Here is a 17,000-nt window from a genome sequence, read left to right on the forward strand (position 1 = left end):
TGGTCCAGTGTCCCCGCCAGGCTTCCACCAGGTGGCACGCCTCTCCCCCTTCCCTCTCGCATATTCATCCTGGGTTGGAAACAATAACAGCAAAATCCCAAAGTGTGGGTATCCTCAGGAGGCAAACAATAGACTAATACAAACTAACTTTAGCTGTAGATGGATTTGGAGGGGGTGCCCGTCCCGGCCTCGTCCGGTCTCTTACGGGCTCAAACGGGCCCTCCCTTGGCCTGGGCTTTGCCCGGCGCGCATCTGCGCGCGTTCCGTGAAGCGGGAGCCGCACCGGCCTTTAAGCGCCTCCGGGCGCGAGAGAATGACGGCACCTCCTGGCGTGCTGGTCAGCAGGGCGGTGTGGGAGGCGTAGTCCCTTGAAATGAATGAAAAGCGGTTCCCGCGAAGCGGGAGCCGCACCGGCCTTTAAGCCCCTCCGGGCGCGAGAGAATGACGGCACCTCCTGGCGCGCTTGTCAGCAGGGCGGTGTGGGAGGGGTAGTCCCTTGAAATTTATGAAAAGCGGTTCCCGCGAAGCGGGAGCCACACCGGCCTTTAAGCGCCTCCCGGCGCGAGAGAATGACGGCGCCTCCTGGCGCGCTGGTCAGCAGGGCGGTGTGGGAGGCGTAGTCCCTTGAAATTGATGAAAAGCGGTTCTAATGCATTTAGGTTGTGTTTGGCCATGTTTGGTTTGGGCATTCAATTTGGTTGGTATAATTCCAGGATGCCCATTTGTTTTCTAGTACTGCTGGTTTTGTGGAGGTCTCTTCATTGGTTTTTTTTTTGTCTGTTCATTTGCCATCCAAATCATATGTATATATGATTTTCGAACAGACATGACCAGCTTAAAGCATTCTGCTTGGTTATGCTTTTTCAGTTTTCTTAATGCCCTATTTAGTTCTTTTTTTTATATCTAAGGTAGGCAGTGAACCATGTGTTCTTAATTGGCCCCCTGTTATGATTACAAGGTTTTTCCTACAGAGTATTTGTGATTGTATAGGTAATATAATTCCAGTTTTATGAATGGGCAAGCCCTGTGTTTTCAAGATCTTGTAGGTATGCAGCTAAATTGAATATGGTGCTGTTTAACCAGTACTAAAGCTTGTTCATTCTGTAACGTCCCATTTGGTGCACTTTAGTTTTGACAATCTGCCTGGTGCCCTACTGTCACTGCCTTTGAGGCTAAATATGCAGTAAAACGTAGGCTTCCATTTTATGAAAAGGGATTGCTCTTTACTCGTTGTTAAATCTTAAAATTTGTGGAACTGACACATTAGTTCTATATATATGAACTTCTTGTAATCCAGAACAGCGTGCCTGTTTTTTTGTGATATGGGTGAAAACTATCAGATTTTTCAGAGGGAACCTGTCATTTAAAGCGTCTAATCTTTTATTGTGTAGAATTTCTAATAGGGTCTCACACTGCTTGAATTTGAATTGCTTGGCTGTTGAGGCCTCTAGTTTTAATCGCTTTATGTGGCTGCTCATCAGATTTAAATTGAGGTCACCTAAAATGAAGGCCATTTTTTTAGTTTTATTTGCAAAGAATGAAACATTTACTAGCTTTCGTAACAGAAAGTTTCAATTCTATTAAGGAGTCGAGAAATTTTTCATTTCTATGTCAGGACCTGGGGCGAGGATTAGGCACGTTCAAAGCTTGTGCACCACTCGATCCGCAATGGAGGAGACTGGTTTAAAATAAAGCCTTTTGAAGGTTGAATCTGACGACCAGTCTGTCGCATTCAGAATGCCCTCCAAGCGAGCTCCCAAAACAAATTCTTTTGAAGCCATCGCACCCATTGCCGGATGCGAGCCAAAGACTTTGATGTCGATGCCAGCTTCCGACATCAACCACCGAACCCATCTGGCAATGGTCGGGATGACACTGCTCTAAAAGGCTTCCTGAAAGCAATCAACAACTGTCCTTCCCTGTGGAGCCGTAATTCTCCCGTCATGGATTCATAAGCCTTAATACATCGCACCACACACAATGTAGGCACCTCCAGAAAGGCCGGTTAGGAAATCACCCAGGATTGACACTTAGTCCTGCATGAAACATGGAAAGTGACCCCTTCAGGGGTAAAGGAGCGACCCGTGATATCCAGAGCCCGGACATCAGACACTCGTCTGCAGGATATCAAGCAGAGTAGCATCTCTAGGTTCGCTGACAATTGCTTATGTGAAAGATACTTGTTGCTCGGCCAATCCAGCAGCAAGTTCAGTTCCTTGTTTACATCCCAGAAGACCAAATACCGTGGTTCTGGTGGAAGAGATAACCGAATACCCCATAGGAGTTTCTTGACTAACGGGTGCTCACCCACGGGAAAGTTCACCACATTAGCATGACCTGCTGAGATGGCTAGGTGAAAGATATTGATCAAGCGATAAGCCATGCTCTCCGAGGCCAGAGACACCAAAAACTTCAAGATATGCACAATATCTGCCCCCATGGGATCCAGATCTCATTGCAGACACCAACCTATCCAGCGAGACCAGGCTGAATGATATCTCTTGACGGTTCCGTCCGACCACGCTTGAGAGAGGAAGTCTGCAGCATTTCTCGAAAGGCCAGGGACTTGCCATTGAGACCTGTGATCCTCCACGTCATGCGAGGGAGGTAGCCAGACGTCACAAGTGGGTGAGGATTGTCTGCTGGATCGCTCAAGAGATGAGACAGCTGGGGTAGAGGGATTGGAGAAGCCCAGGAAAGTTCCATCAGAACTGGAAACCACACTTGCGACTTCCACATTGGGGTGCCCACCACCAAGTCTGCTTTCTGCCTGCGAACCTGAGTCATCAACCTCATGATCATGGCGAAGGGGGGAAAGGGGTACCCCCGCTCCGACACCCACTCCTGGAGAAAGGCAACCGTGGCAGACGCCCCCGGATCCGGTCTCCAACTGAGGTATCTGGGGAGTTGATGGTCTAGTCAAGATGCGAAGAGGTCGATCGAGGAAGGACCCCTTAGAGCCGACAGTGCCTGAAATACCGGGGGAAACAGTTTCCACAGACTAGAGTGCAGCAGGTTACGGGAGTGCCAATCCGTCACCTGGTTGCGCATCGCCGGGAGATGCCTCGTCATTACTGAAATTTGGTGTTTGAGACAGTACTCCCAGAAGTTCTTGGCCAGGTCCACCAGGGCCTTGGAGCGCGTGCCTCCCAGATGGTTGATGTAGCGAACCACCGCCACGTTGTCCATCTTGAGGAGAACACAGGACTGGGCCCGATCTATGGTCCAACAGCGGACCGCAAAAGAACCTGCCATTAGTTCCAGCTAGTAGATATGCAGAGATTGTTTCACGGCAGACCATTCTCCTCCGGTGGTGAATTCTCCGCAGCATGCCCCCCAACCGAGGCTACTGGCATCGAACTCTATAACTAGAGCCGGTTGGGAACCGAAGATGGCATAGCCATTCCATGCCTCCATGTGGGACAGCCATCAATTAAGTTCCTCCTTGGCCTCCTCCGAAAATGGCACTTGTTCAGCATACGAGAGACCCCTCTATAAATGGGACGCTTTAAGTCGCTGTAAGGTCTGAAAATGGCTTGAATTGAAGCAGACCGGAAGTCAACCACTCTGGCAATACTGCGCAAGGAAGTCTGAGGTTTCCTTCTCAATTGTCGTACCTCATGTTGGATCTTCGCAATCTTCCTGGAGGGAAGACTCAGCCTGGCCTTTGTCGAGTCAATGACAAATCCTAGGAATGTGATCGAGTGAGAGGGCGAGAGGCTGGACCCCAGAGATTGGAGAAGTAGCACCGCGGATCGCAGTTGCCGGCAGAAGGCCTGTGGACACTGGTTCATGAACAGCATCTCGTCCAGGTAAATGATCATTCGAATTCCCTGCACCCTGAGGTTTGCTACCACTGGATGTAGAGCCTTGGTGAAGCACGAAGGTGCAGAAGAAAGACCGAAGGGAAGAGAAGTGAACTCAAAAGTTTCCTCCCCCATTGGAACTGAAAGAACTGACGGTGTGGGGGAAAATTGGAATCGTCAGGTACGCATCCTTGAGATCAACCTGACCATCCAATTGTTGGGACGGAGGAGGACTCGCAGTAGATGGAGTCCCTCCATCTTCAAGTGGCGATAACCCAACCACTCATTGAATGCCCGAAGATTTATAATTGGTCGATGACCCCCATCCTGCTTCTGCACCAGAAACAGGTTGCTCAAAAACCCTGCTGGATGCCGGAAGGACTGGGAAATCAACCCTTTTTCCAACAACTCCTCTATAAATTGTGACGCGCTATTTTGGAATGGTACATACCCCTTTAGGTTTTTGCATGCGCAAACGGGTTCGCAAACCCGTTTGCGCATGCAAAAAACGTCGTACATCTGGCCCAATATGCCTAATCCTCGTCTCCGGCTCCTGACATAGAATTTAAATATGGTGACACATTCCTTAACTCTTTTGCACATCATCTATGAACTTAGACTGCGATAAATATTTATGATTAGTATTTGCTTAAAAAATGAGCAGATTTGTTTAACTTAATCAGAACCCCAAATATCTATGGGGTAGCAGAGATTTCTTCCATAACTTGGCGGTTGTTACACCTCCAGCTAGTCTAGATTTTGTTTCTGTCCTGATTGCTGGCCAGCTGAAAGGTTCAAAAGCAGGTACATCGATAGGTTCTGAGCTCCAAGTCTTCTGTACCCAAATAATATTAAAGTTGGACAGTGCTTAATTTTAGGCAGTGGTTGCTGGTTGGGACAAGAGAGGGAAGACACATACATTTGTAAGAGGGAGAAAGAGAAAGGAAGACTGTCAAAAAAGGGAGCATGCAAGAGTTAGAAATGGACCGGGAGTATATGTAGTTGATTAAAGAGGCATGAGGTGGATTTAGGACTATTTGCCTTGGCATTCAGCACTCGCCATTTAATTGAACTGTCCAACTGTTTCTAAGCAGTGCTTCGGACACCAGCACTCTTTCTTTTACTAATTAAGCACTGAATCCAGATAAATAAACAAGTGCATTACTTTGGGTTGTAAAGGTTTCCCAGCCAGCTATGTTCCAAGAATAAATAATAAGTGTGGAAATTTTATTCAGTTTCTTTTTAATTTCTTTATGCCACAATTTGTTGCATAGTTAAGCTGAAGGAATCTATGAACCACTTTGTTTGTTCATATGCAGGGCTGCAGGCAGCCTAGATCAATCTATATATTGTGTTGATAGATTTTCCTTTGTTAGTTTGCAATGGCCTGCCTTGGATATGGTAATCATGGGAGAGTGTAGTTTTTGTAACACATTTATGAGCAAAGCATGATTTACATTGTTAAATAATGTGTGCATATTAATCATATAATTTGCAGTAAGTTACTGCATTTACACATTATGAGCAACACTCGTGTTAACATGCTATCTAACTTAAAAGCTAGCCACATTTCTATAGCCATGTTGAATGTATTTTATATGTTAACGGCTAAGAGGCCTACACATTTAATTTGTTCGTTTTGCATGTAATATGTTTTTTCCACTGCAGATGCTGTGCTTTTCCAAATGCCTTTCTAGCTAGTGACTAGCTTATTGTTATGTAAAGGACGACTGATAGTGAGGTTCTCTTTGAAAGAAGGAGAAGATGCTGTAGTGATGACCCTTCTGGGCTCACTTTGTTTCTCCCTTAGTTTAGTGTTTAGTGTTTGGTGATTAGGCTGCTTCTGCTTGGACAGCCACACATAACACTTTTGTTTTTGTGACATTATTTGAGAACTACGCTGTATTTGTTGTTTTGTTATTCAGTGACTTTTCTTGGGATTCAGTCTGAACATTTTGTGCAAGGTCATGTAGAATACATAACACCATGTTGTACTGTTTTCTGCTCAGTTAGCAACAGCTACTGACGTTTTAGATGTTGTACGGTAGGCCAGCTGCAGCTTACTAACACACTAGCTTTATCATACAATCTATGTTTTGTCCTTTTAGGGGCAGAGAGGAGAATTCCGGCAGAGAGACCTGTCCTGGAATGAATGTAACCCAGGTATGTGGTCCGTTGCTAATCCCAGATATCACTAATTTATCTCTTTGCTTAAGCAGTAAGGATAAGCCTAGACAGATAGATAATTTGCCATGGTTGGGTTGTTTATTGTTTACAGTCTGCTAGTAATGTTGATAACTTTGCTTAGTTGTATTTGCCCACTTATTGCAGCACATCTGCTTCACAATAGACTATGATAGATTTAATGAATGGATTGTAAACTTTCATCGTGTCTTTCCCGTTTTACTAAGGGCATGCATGAGTGAGAGACGAAAGGTGATGATCTGTTTTCATGGTTCCTTTGGGGACTAGAGAGACATGTTCTAGGTTTGCCAAAAGTATCTGCTACCCTGGGAAGGTTAGAAGTTCAAGTAAAGCACTGTGAGCTAGACTGGATTTGGGCTGACAGGTACTGACATGGTAGAGAGACATAGTCCCTACATTCTAACGTCTTGTCATGCCAAGGCACAGTTCTGCTTACCAGCAGAATTGTTGGAACAATGCCAGGATGGAAGGCCAACTTTTTGAAAGATTTTACTGTACCCTACAGTCTATTCAGTTTAACAATTCAAGGACATAGCCATGCATGGACTATTGTGATGCCTTGAGAAAGAGGGTACTTTGTCTGCAGTCAAATGATTGGCTCCTTGAGTGAGAACGAGCTATAATGTTGCAAACTGGTGCTGAGTTTAAAAATTATAGTATGTGTTCCTTAGACTAGAGACAAGATGTTGGTGACTGAGAACTGAGAAGATCTTTTTCATCTCTGCTGATCTCCAATTCCCAAGTGCAAAGGCGTAATGCCTAGGCATTCATATTCTCTCATCAGAAAACTTTATTTCATTTTCAGAAGCTAACACCTTACTTTATTTGGCTAACCAAATGCTTAATTTAGAGAAGGGGTTTCCTTTATGAAACACACATTTTGCATATTTTGTATTCTTTGTGTTGTTCTTGTTAATGTTGTGTGTTTTCTTTTCTTAAAATGTCGTCTTATGGTCCATTGAAACCTGTAATAATGATGCCTAAAATCTGAAAAATGTGGGCGTGGCCTAGAGAGCTAAGATGGCGGTCTCACCTTAAGTGTGCTCCCGGATCCCTCCGCTATCCGCCCACAATCTGCCGGTCATGACAGTCACCCAGCCCTGAAATTCGGCGCCCTCACTGCTGCTAGATACCTGATAGTGGCCCTGGCTGTGGGGACCCAGGGCACCAGTGCTTCCCCGCGATCGCCTGACGGTCCGGTCGGCGCTCGCCTCTAAAATGGCAGCCTCCTCTCCATGCGATTCGCTGCCTGCTGCCTGGGTTTGAGCTGCCTGGGCTCCTGCTGGGATGTCCGTACTGACCTGAGAGGCCCCTGGGGAGCGGGTGACGTCTGAGATGCTGTGGCGGTTAGGACGCCACTTGTCTCCTCCTCTTCCTTGCCGGGCTGGGCTCCCACGCGGACTTCGGCCGACTCCGGCCCACCGCTGCTGCGATCGGCGCCACGGGCGTGGAGCTGCCTTCCGACCTCTGCCCGCGGCTGAGACATCCGTAGCTGTGCACCTGGCTCCCCCTGCGGCGCTGCCGTAGTATCGGCCGTCACATCGGACAGCGGGATCTTGGAGCTGGGGGTTGGAGATCGGCGGCGCTTGTGGCCTGGGTGCTGGGCAGTAGCCTGTGGGAAGACTTTGACACTGTCTGCCCCTCCTCCTTCCTTGCCTGGTGGTGGCCCCGCTTCGTCCGCGGCTGGGGCCGGCACACCCATGGCGAGGAGCTGTCCCTGCATCCCCCTGCGATGGAGACACCTGCAGCTACACCCCGGCTCCCCTGCGGTGCATCGGGTGGCGGAGGGCTGGTAGCGATGGGAGGCCCTGGATGCTGAGTTGTGGCCTATGAGAGGTGGAGGACCGGCGGCTGGCGGGATCGGAGAGCGGTGAGTCCTGGCGACGGGGGGGGGGGTCCTGGGGCTGTTGTGAGAGACCCCCCATGTGCCTGGCCAGCTTGTACGATCTGGGCTCTGAGCGGTGCTGCATGTGGTTTGGCCTGTTGCTCCCCCCGTCTCATCTGCTGCGAGTCCGACCTCCTGGGCCCAGGAACTCTGCCCACCGTCATTCTGGGGCTGCTTCCCTACTTCTGCCTGGAGGAGACCCGGTGAGGTGGTGCCGTCTGCATCTGTTGAAGCACTCCTAGAGAGGGCCCTCCGCTGCCCCTTGTCCCCAGCCTGGCCTGCTTTCCTGGTGCTGTCCTTGGGCCTGTCGAACTGTGGATTCCCCTTGCCAGCCTACACCTCAGCCATCACTACCCCGCCTCTGAGGGGCTGCGACACAGAGGAGGTGGGGGTTCGACCGCACGTATCGAGCGGTATGAGGCCCTGTACGCTGGCCCCCTCCATCACCTCCTGATCTGCCCTGGGGCACCTGCTGGGGATTGTAGGTCATTCCGCTCGGAGGCCCTAGCTGCCAGATCTGGGCCGGCCCTCCATCGTGCTGCCTCTCGCCGAGATCATGATCCAGAGGAGATCCATTGGCTGCAACTATGGCGCGGCGTGAGGACTAACAGGGCATTCCCTCTGCCATCCCCATGTCTTGATCTGCCCTGAGGGAGCCTGGCACGGTCCAAGGGCCCCAGGCGCGGAGACCTTGCACCTTATCTGGGGCCTTGTCTGGGGTGGCCGATCTGACCCACAGTTCGACTGTTGTGGGGTCGGGAGCCCCTGGGACCAGCTTGCTCCTGTGTGCTTTGAACTTGGTCAGTGGCCTCCTGCCGTGGAGATCGTCTAAAGAAACGGCAGGGCCCTGGCCTCGTTGAGTGACGATCATGAGTCGAGACAAGGCGGCCAAGACCCCGGCCACCCAGACCAAAATGGACCGCTTTACCACCACGGACGCCAGGGCAGTCGGGGGAACCGTGGACAGAGAAGCCCGACCGGCTGCGGACCTGACTACCATCCTCCAGGCTATATATGCCTCGCAGTCCTCTGTGAAGGGTAAGATTGCCGAGGTCCGGATTGACATTACCCTCATCCGGCAAGATCTGAGGAATGCGGTGGCCCGGATCACGGAGACCTAGTCGCTCTTCTCCACAGTTGAGGACGATGTCCAACAGCTTAAGGAGCAAGTCAGCCGGCTTCAGTCCCACACCCGAGAGCTGCATCGGAGGGCAGAGGACACTGAAAATAGGTCCCGCCGCAACAACCTTCACCTGGTGGGGTTCCCGGAGGGGGTGGAGCAGGGACGCCCAGCGGACTTCATGGAAAAGTGGCTTCGCTCGTGGGTCACCGAGAGCTCACTCTCCCCGTGGTTCGCGATTGAGCAAGCAAACCGCTCCCTTGCTCCTAAACTGCCGCCGGGAAGCAGCCCCCAGGCCCATCATCATGCGAATTCTCAACTTCAAGGACTGCGACTCCATCTTGACCGAGACCCGCAAGCAGCAGTTTCTTCGTTATGAAAATCAAATGATCATGGTTTTCCCTGACTATACTCGGGAGGTCCAGGGTCAGCGCCGCTCGTTTGGTGAAGTCAAGCAAAAGATACGTGCCCTTAACATACAGTACAGGCTCCTTTTTCCGGCACACCTGTGAGTGGTGTTCTCCAACAAGACCCTATTCTTCGATACCCCTGAGGAGGCTTGGACTTGGGCCACGGAGGAACGTCCCCTGCGGGCCAATGACTGACATCCATCATCAGGCGGCGTAATTGGTGGGTCTGGCAACCAAGAGGCTCTTGGGCCCCGGCCCCAACGCAACCGCTCACAAAGATGCCGTGGCCAGAGGCGGGCCCGCTCAGACTCTCCGCTGGGCCCCTCTCGGCAACTGACTCCGCTTCCTGGAGGGCCTTTGGGTGTGCGGCGGTCCGGCTCCTCAGGCCGCCTGGAACCTGGGAGTACCTCGCCCCGGCCTTCACTGCTGGACCTCCCGGTCACTGACCTGTCGCGCAGCCCAATGCTCCTCAGGGATCCCACATGAGCTTGTCTCTGCCTGCCGGGCCTGGCTCTGCGGCTGGAGACAGCGGCTCGGCTCATCACTGCTCCAACTCCAGACAGACTTAACTATGCACATCCTGCAATGAGGAGGGGTCCTCCACATTTCCCAGTCCAAAGCGTTTTTAGTTTGGTTTTTGCTAGTTTCCACTGTTAGGGCGACAGATGCTTCCGTTCCTGAAGTATAGGGTGGGGGGTGGGGGTTGGGCTCGGGTGGGGGGACTGTTGTACCGGGTTTTATTGTTTGTTTTTTGTTGTTCTTATGCCAGCACTTTTGCCTCATTCTGCAAAATCCATACAGTGACCGACATTGTCCTTCAATGTCTTACACCCCACGTGCTTGCACTACTACGCTCCCTGCGCGTACCGGTTGGTCAACCATTAATCCAGCTTCTCCATGTCTGACGACCGCACCGGTTTCACATCACTTCATATTATGTCATGGAATGTTAATGGCCTCCTAGATAAGGTTAAGCACACTGCAGCCCTGCGGATTGCCCAGCAACACAATGTAGACATATTGCTGCTCCAGGAGACCCATCTAGTAGGCAACCATTGCCCCTTCCTTGCGTGCTATGGCTACGGTGGGGTTTGGCGCTCTGATTTTACCCGGGGATCTAGAGGGGTGGTGGTCCTGCTGCGTCTCGCCCTTCCTTTTGTTGAGCGTAAAGTAATACATGATCCGGGAGGCTGCTTTGTTATTCTTGAAGTGAACATTGGGACCCAATCCTTGAACCTCAAAACCGTGTACTCTCCCCCTTCTCTGCTGTCTTCCACGCTTGCTCCACTGGCAGCCACCCTGCCTCCTGGGACCACTGTAGTTGGGGGGCATTTAATGCGGATATGGACCCGGACCTTGATTCTGCTGCAGTCCCTTCTGCCTCTCGGGTTTCCCTCTCCACACTCCTTTCAAACTGAACCACGACTCTGGGTCTAGGAGACGCCTGGCGACTCTGGCACCCGAATACTCGTATGTTCACTCACACATCGGCCGCCCACCACACACATGCCAGATTAGACTACCTGTTTCTTCCGGCCCTGGACTGTCGATTGATCCAAGCCATCACTATCCTTCCCAGAGGCCTATCGGACCACTCCCCAAATTCTATGCACCTGGGTAGCCTCCCAGCCTCTTCACGCCCGATCTGGCGGCTTAACACCTGGTTTCTCCAAGACAAAGACTTCCGGAAACACGTAGGGCTCGAACTGTGTCACTACTTTGCCATTAACCAAGACTCGGTTTTGTTCCCTGGTACTTTATGGGAGACCGCTAAGGCAACTATTCGCGGTTTTGCCAAAGGCCAACTTAAGATTCAACACACGAAGCAGGAGGCCCGGCTCACGCTCCTGGAGGACCAAGCTGCCCGGCTGGAGGCCCATCCGCCTGGAGACAGAACGGAGGCCCAGGATCAGAAACTCACACTTCTTAGAGACAATATCAGACAGGCCTCCATGGAGTCTGCTAAGCTGTTGTGGAGGTCCTCCGTGGCGCGAGTGCATGGGTGGGGAGATAAAAATGGGAAGCTCCTCCTCCACTTAGCCACTTATCCAATGGCTAACTGTATTATTCCTGAAGTGATGAACTCCCAAGGGGAGACCCATCAGACCCCCACGGCAGTGGCCCAGTGTTTTTCCTCCTACTATGCTTCTCTGTACTCTGCCCAACCTCCAGACCTCGCTTTATCGGAGCTCCTCCGGAGTGAAAGGTTCCCCCTCCTGCGGCTCACTGACGCTGAAGCAGAGGGCCTTGATCTCCTGATTACTCTGGAAGAAATGAACAATGCTATCTCCCGCATGGCGGCGTGTAAGACGCCAGGACCAGATGGCCTCCCGCAGGAATTCTACGCGTCTTACCGGGACACGCTGATCCCCTATCTCCAGGCAGTGTACCGTGAGGCGGCGGACCGCGGCTCCTTCCGTCCTGAAACGGATCTGGCCACCATTGTGGTGATTCCTAAGTCTCAGCCCCCCTCGGCCCACTGCTCTGCTTATCGCCCTATTTCCCTTATCAACTCAGAACTCAAAATATTTGCTTCAGTTTTGGCACACCGCATACGCCCTCACCTGGGCAAATTGGTCCAGATGGACCAATGCGGCATTATGCCTGCCTGGGGTACCAGGCACTGCCTCAGACGGCTCTACCTTGCCCTGGCGCACCAACAACAACTGACTCCCTATCTCTCTTTGCTCCTCGTGGATTTCGAGAAAGCATTTGATTCCATGGACAGGCGGTATCTGGAGGCAGTGTTGTCGGAGATGGGATTTGGGCCCCCCTTTCGTAATCTGGTCAAGACCCTTTACTGCAAACCGTGGGCTCAGGTGATGGTTAACAGAGCCCTTTCACGCCCCTTCCCCATTTGGAGAGGCACGAGGCAAGGTTGCCCCCTCTCACCCCTCCTTTTCACGTTAGTGATGGAGCCCTTTGCCTCTCTCATCCATGCTGACCCGCTACTCACTGGGTGGCAATGGCCCTGTCTGGCGGAGGACAAGATTGACCTCTACGCCGACGACGTCCTGATCTTTCTGTTGGACCCAGCACACTCAGGGCCTTGATGTCTCCGAGCCCTACACCTCTTTGAGTGTGTCTCTGGTCTCAGATTAAACGCGGCCAAGTCGGTCCTGGTCCCCCTTCATTTGTTGAGAGAAAGTTTCGATTGGCAGTACTCGATCTCCCTTCTGCGACAGTCGTTCAAGTACTTGGGAATCTGGGTGAAACTCCTTCCTGATCATGCATGGTCTCTCAACGTCACCCTTCTGGTGAAACAGGTTCGCGCTGATCTCCTTCGATGGCAAACGCTGCCACTGAACCTTATGGGCAGGTTTGCTTTTTTCAAGATGATGGTCCTGCCCCGTTTCCTCTATATGCTCTATATGCTCCAAAGCACGCCCCTCGCCTTCTCGCGGTCCTGGTTCTGAGATATGGATGTTTTGGCCACTAAATTCCTATGGGGGGGTCGGAGGCCGAGACTGGCCCTCAATCAATGCAGGATTCCGCCCTTTGACAGGGGGTTGGGAATGACGAACCTACATCTATATTATCTGGCAACCAGGCTTTTCACCGTGCATGATTGGTTTAATGGTGGCTGGGCGGATCCGGCCTACCGCCTGGAGTTGCAGGCCCTGGGTTTTTCCGGTATTAAAGGGATGCTTTACGGAACTGCTATCCACCACACTCTGCCGGAAGTTACTCGCGGGGTGTTTTTGGCCTGGCGAGCCGCCCTGCGCCACACCCGCTGGTCAGGCAGACTAAACCAATATAGCCCTTTGTGAGGCGGAACATGGCTGAAAGACGTCGCCACACTCTCCGGTTTTAGAGCCTGGGATCTCATCGGAATTTCTCAGCTGGGAGATGTCTGGCGCGGGAGCCACATTCGTGAATTCTCAGACCTGCAGACCCGGTTCTCCCTCCACACCTCTCAGTTCTACCGCTATCTTCAGCTGCGCCAGTCCATATACACATCTCGGAGGGGACCTCCTTGCCCGAATATAGCCCGCCTGAAGCACAGGTCATGACTGGAAATTTGGGGAAAGGGGGGATTTCCTGCATATATCGTTCCCTCACAAATAACACCCCAATTCCCTCTCCTCTCTCCGGGATAAGTGGGAGGGTTGGTTTGGTCCTCTAGATGACGCTGATTGGAGAGATGCGCTGATGGCCCCTAAAACAGCTACAGCTTCAACGCGGCTCCGATTAGTTTAAATATACTATTTACATGTGGCTTACCTCACGCCACTACACCTTCATCGCTCTGGGCTCCGGCCTGATGCTTCCTGTCCCTGCTGTCACTGTCCCGCTATTACGCAGTACTGGGAGCTAGTGGCCGCTGAACTTACTGAGGTCCTGGGTTGGGAGGTCCCGCTGAACCCGATGATCATATTTTTAGGTGTTACTGATGGTTTGGACGGGAACAGGGCAGAGAAGTTTTGTCTCACCACGGCTCTGATGGTCGCTAAACAAGATATTGCAGCCCTCTGGCTGGACCCGTCGGCCCCTTCCATGACACCGTGGCGCAGAGGGGTAGATTGGTGTGCAGCGCAGGAGCGCCAAATGTATGCAGCTCGCGGCTGTCCTAAAAAGTTTCGAAGGGTGTGGGGTAAATGGGTCGGGTGGTAGAAGACTGAACTTTCCTGAGGCTTCCCTATGACATGGTTGTGGACATTGTCGTTTGCTATTCCTGGTTGGACTCATGATTGTGGGGGTATTACTCCCCTATTTTTGTCACTGTTTTGTACTGATCACTGTGCGAAAAGCTGGCTGTGTTTTTTCTTGCTGCAAATGTGTTAATTTAAATCAATAAAATTGATTATCAAAAAAAATCTGAAAAATGTAATGAATTAATGACTTGAGTTTAACTAAAGTTGTGAATAAATCCTCTTAAACTCACTACAATTCTCTTTACTATTTCTTGTGGAGTCCAAGTGGTCTTCACTGTTTATGGAAATGAATGTAAATGATTGCTTCTAGATCTCTCTCCAAGATAACTAAACAAGCCGTCTCCGTGGAGCAAGTCAGCAACGAGGTGTGTGCGCGCGCGTTAGGCAGCCGGGGTCGGCAGCGGCGGGGCGTGTGTCTGTGCGTCTGCGCGTCCACAGACCCTGATCGCTGCGCGTGCCCTGGTCTGTCTCCCTTGGGAGCAAACACGGCGACAATAAGTCTCGTTGGCGGCAGCGCTTCGCGCTGCAACCCCAGCGTGACCTAAAAAGGGGTGTCAACAAGGGGCAGGGTTTGCAAGATGATTACACCAATGTTTGAGATTTAGGGATCCCCACGCTGTCTTGGGTTGCTCCAGACCTGATGTTGTCTCAATACCGCTAGGCGTTCGGCCACATTCAGCAGCTTCAGAGGATATTGCGGGATTTGAAGTGTAGGATAACACTCAGGCTCTGGATATAATACTAATATGCCCTAATCTTAGAAAAAAGCAGCCTGCTCTTTAGTAACTAGAGCAAACTTTGTGTGCTCCTGCTTTTCACCAGACAACCCCTTGACAAATGCTGCTAAGAGAGGCATTTGTTATCTAGCTTAATTGGTGGATAGCCGGTACAAGTTTGGTAAAATTACCTTTGGTTAAAATGTCAAACGGACCTTTTGAAGGGCATTATGAATTTAAATCAATTGAAGTGCTGTTCACAGGGGAATTTTGAGTGGAAGCTGTATATTTTTTCTTGAATAATGGATACATAAAATGTAAATTGTTATTAGTATGCCTTCTATATGCTGTGATATCTCCTGCGTTTTCCTTTACGTCCTTACAGATTTCTTCGCCTGGTATGGCCTGATTTGGGTTTTTAGGCCTGGAAGACCTGGCAGGTTGGGCCTGTGGAAATGTTGCCTCCATGTGCATGTTTTGTAGTTTACAATTATTGAGAGCGCTGCAAATTCACTCCGCCCGAGCTATCAATGGGACACTGAATCAGGGAGGTGCCTCTTTGAAATGCTTACTTTTATGTTCCTCTCAGACATTTCTCCCTCCCACCTGGCTGATTAGGTTCCTCCCTGCTCTTGAGGTATGTTCATCTTTTTTTCTTGGAGATATATGTTGCCTTGTTCAAGTTCGGATCCCGTTCTGGTTGCTACGTCATTCTTTATATTTGCCGCCCTAACTCTTTCCAGAGGATAGAGGTTTAATAGTTTTGCATTCTACTTTTTCTCAAATCTCGGCAACTTGTGGTCGTTTTGAGTTCCTCAACTGGAGGGCGTTATCTCTATCTAGTTTGTTTTCTGAGGTTTCAGTTAGCCTGCTCCTTTGGCGCTTGGACCACATGTCTTGAAGATTGGGTACAAAGGCGTCTGATTTATTGTTGATTTTAAATCTGCATCTCCTTGAGCTAATCCATTCTGTTTGTTTAATTTCCATGCATTAAGATTGAAGGAATGTGGTGTATTTCTGCACCCACTGTGATGGTTTTCAGATCATTTGTAAGCAACAATATTTCTTTCATATTACTTTGAGATGAGCTCTGTTTTTCGTGCTCTTCATGTGATATTATTCGTTTAATTAAGTCGCCTCTGAAATCATCCACAAACATTTTTTGGGAATAGGTGTATGTCTATAAAATATTGATGAGCATGAGCCATTGTTTTTCATAGCCTCTTCTTGGACCGAAATAATTATGTCGTTTAGTAGCTTTCAGTTTTTCCTGAAAAGGATACTTGGTTGTCTAGTGTGGTAGATTGTTTTGAAGGCAGAAAGTATTACATTTAATGTAGCGTTTAGCTAAAACCGTGATGCTGAATCATTGGCCCTGGTCTAGTGATGAAGGAAATATTACTTGCTGACCAGCATAATTTGTAAAAATAGAAAATAAGTGCCAGGGCTCTCGTCAGCAGGCCGCTGCAGCTTGCGCCACACATTTCTCCTGCTATGCTGCCAATGATAGGAACAACACAACTACTAACCATCTCACTCCTACAAGTGTGACAGTTCGAACTATTTCAGGCCCCATAAGCTATAAAATTGTCTTGGGCGGCAGGTAATAGTCATTTATAAAGTGCATTGAATTAATAATTAAATGTTGTTGTGGTCATCTCTAAATTAGTCAGTCAGTGCCCCTTGTGGCAGACTGTTGCAAACGCCAGTGTTTACAATTAAGTGCTGGTGCCGAGTCCTGGAAACCACCGGCTCAAATTAAACACTACTGACCGGATAGATGAAGAGTAGTCCCACACTAATGATCGATAATTCTTCATCCAGAATTTCTTGTATCGACAGCTTCTGCTCACCTAGGAGGTAGAACCTCCACCCTTCAGCTTGTGCTCTGGGAGCCTGCTACCAGGGTTTGTAATTGTCTGAGTTATGTGCTATGGATGGCATTTTATGATACCATTTTGAGTATTTTGGCAACTGTATCATACTCTTTGTATTCACCTTTTCCATAAACTCATATGCAACTAAATGTTGGCTTGCAAAAGATAATTTTGTCAGGGAAAGAGTTTACAATTGGTGCATTGCAGTGGAAGGCAGAGTGAGTCAAGGATGAATATGTAATACCTGTTCTCCCACTGCACCGCATATGGGCATACCTATATGGAAATTAACCAAACTTCTCTTTGTTATTCCTGATTTACATTTT

Source organism: Triturus cristatus, chromosome 2_1, assembly GCF_964204655.1.
Source record: "Triturus cristatus chromosome 2_1, aTriCri1.1, whole genome shotgun sequence".
Classification (NCBI taxonomy): Eukaryota; Metazoa; Chordata; class Amphibia; order Caudata; family Salamandridae; genus Triturus; species Triturus cristatus.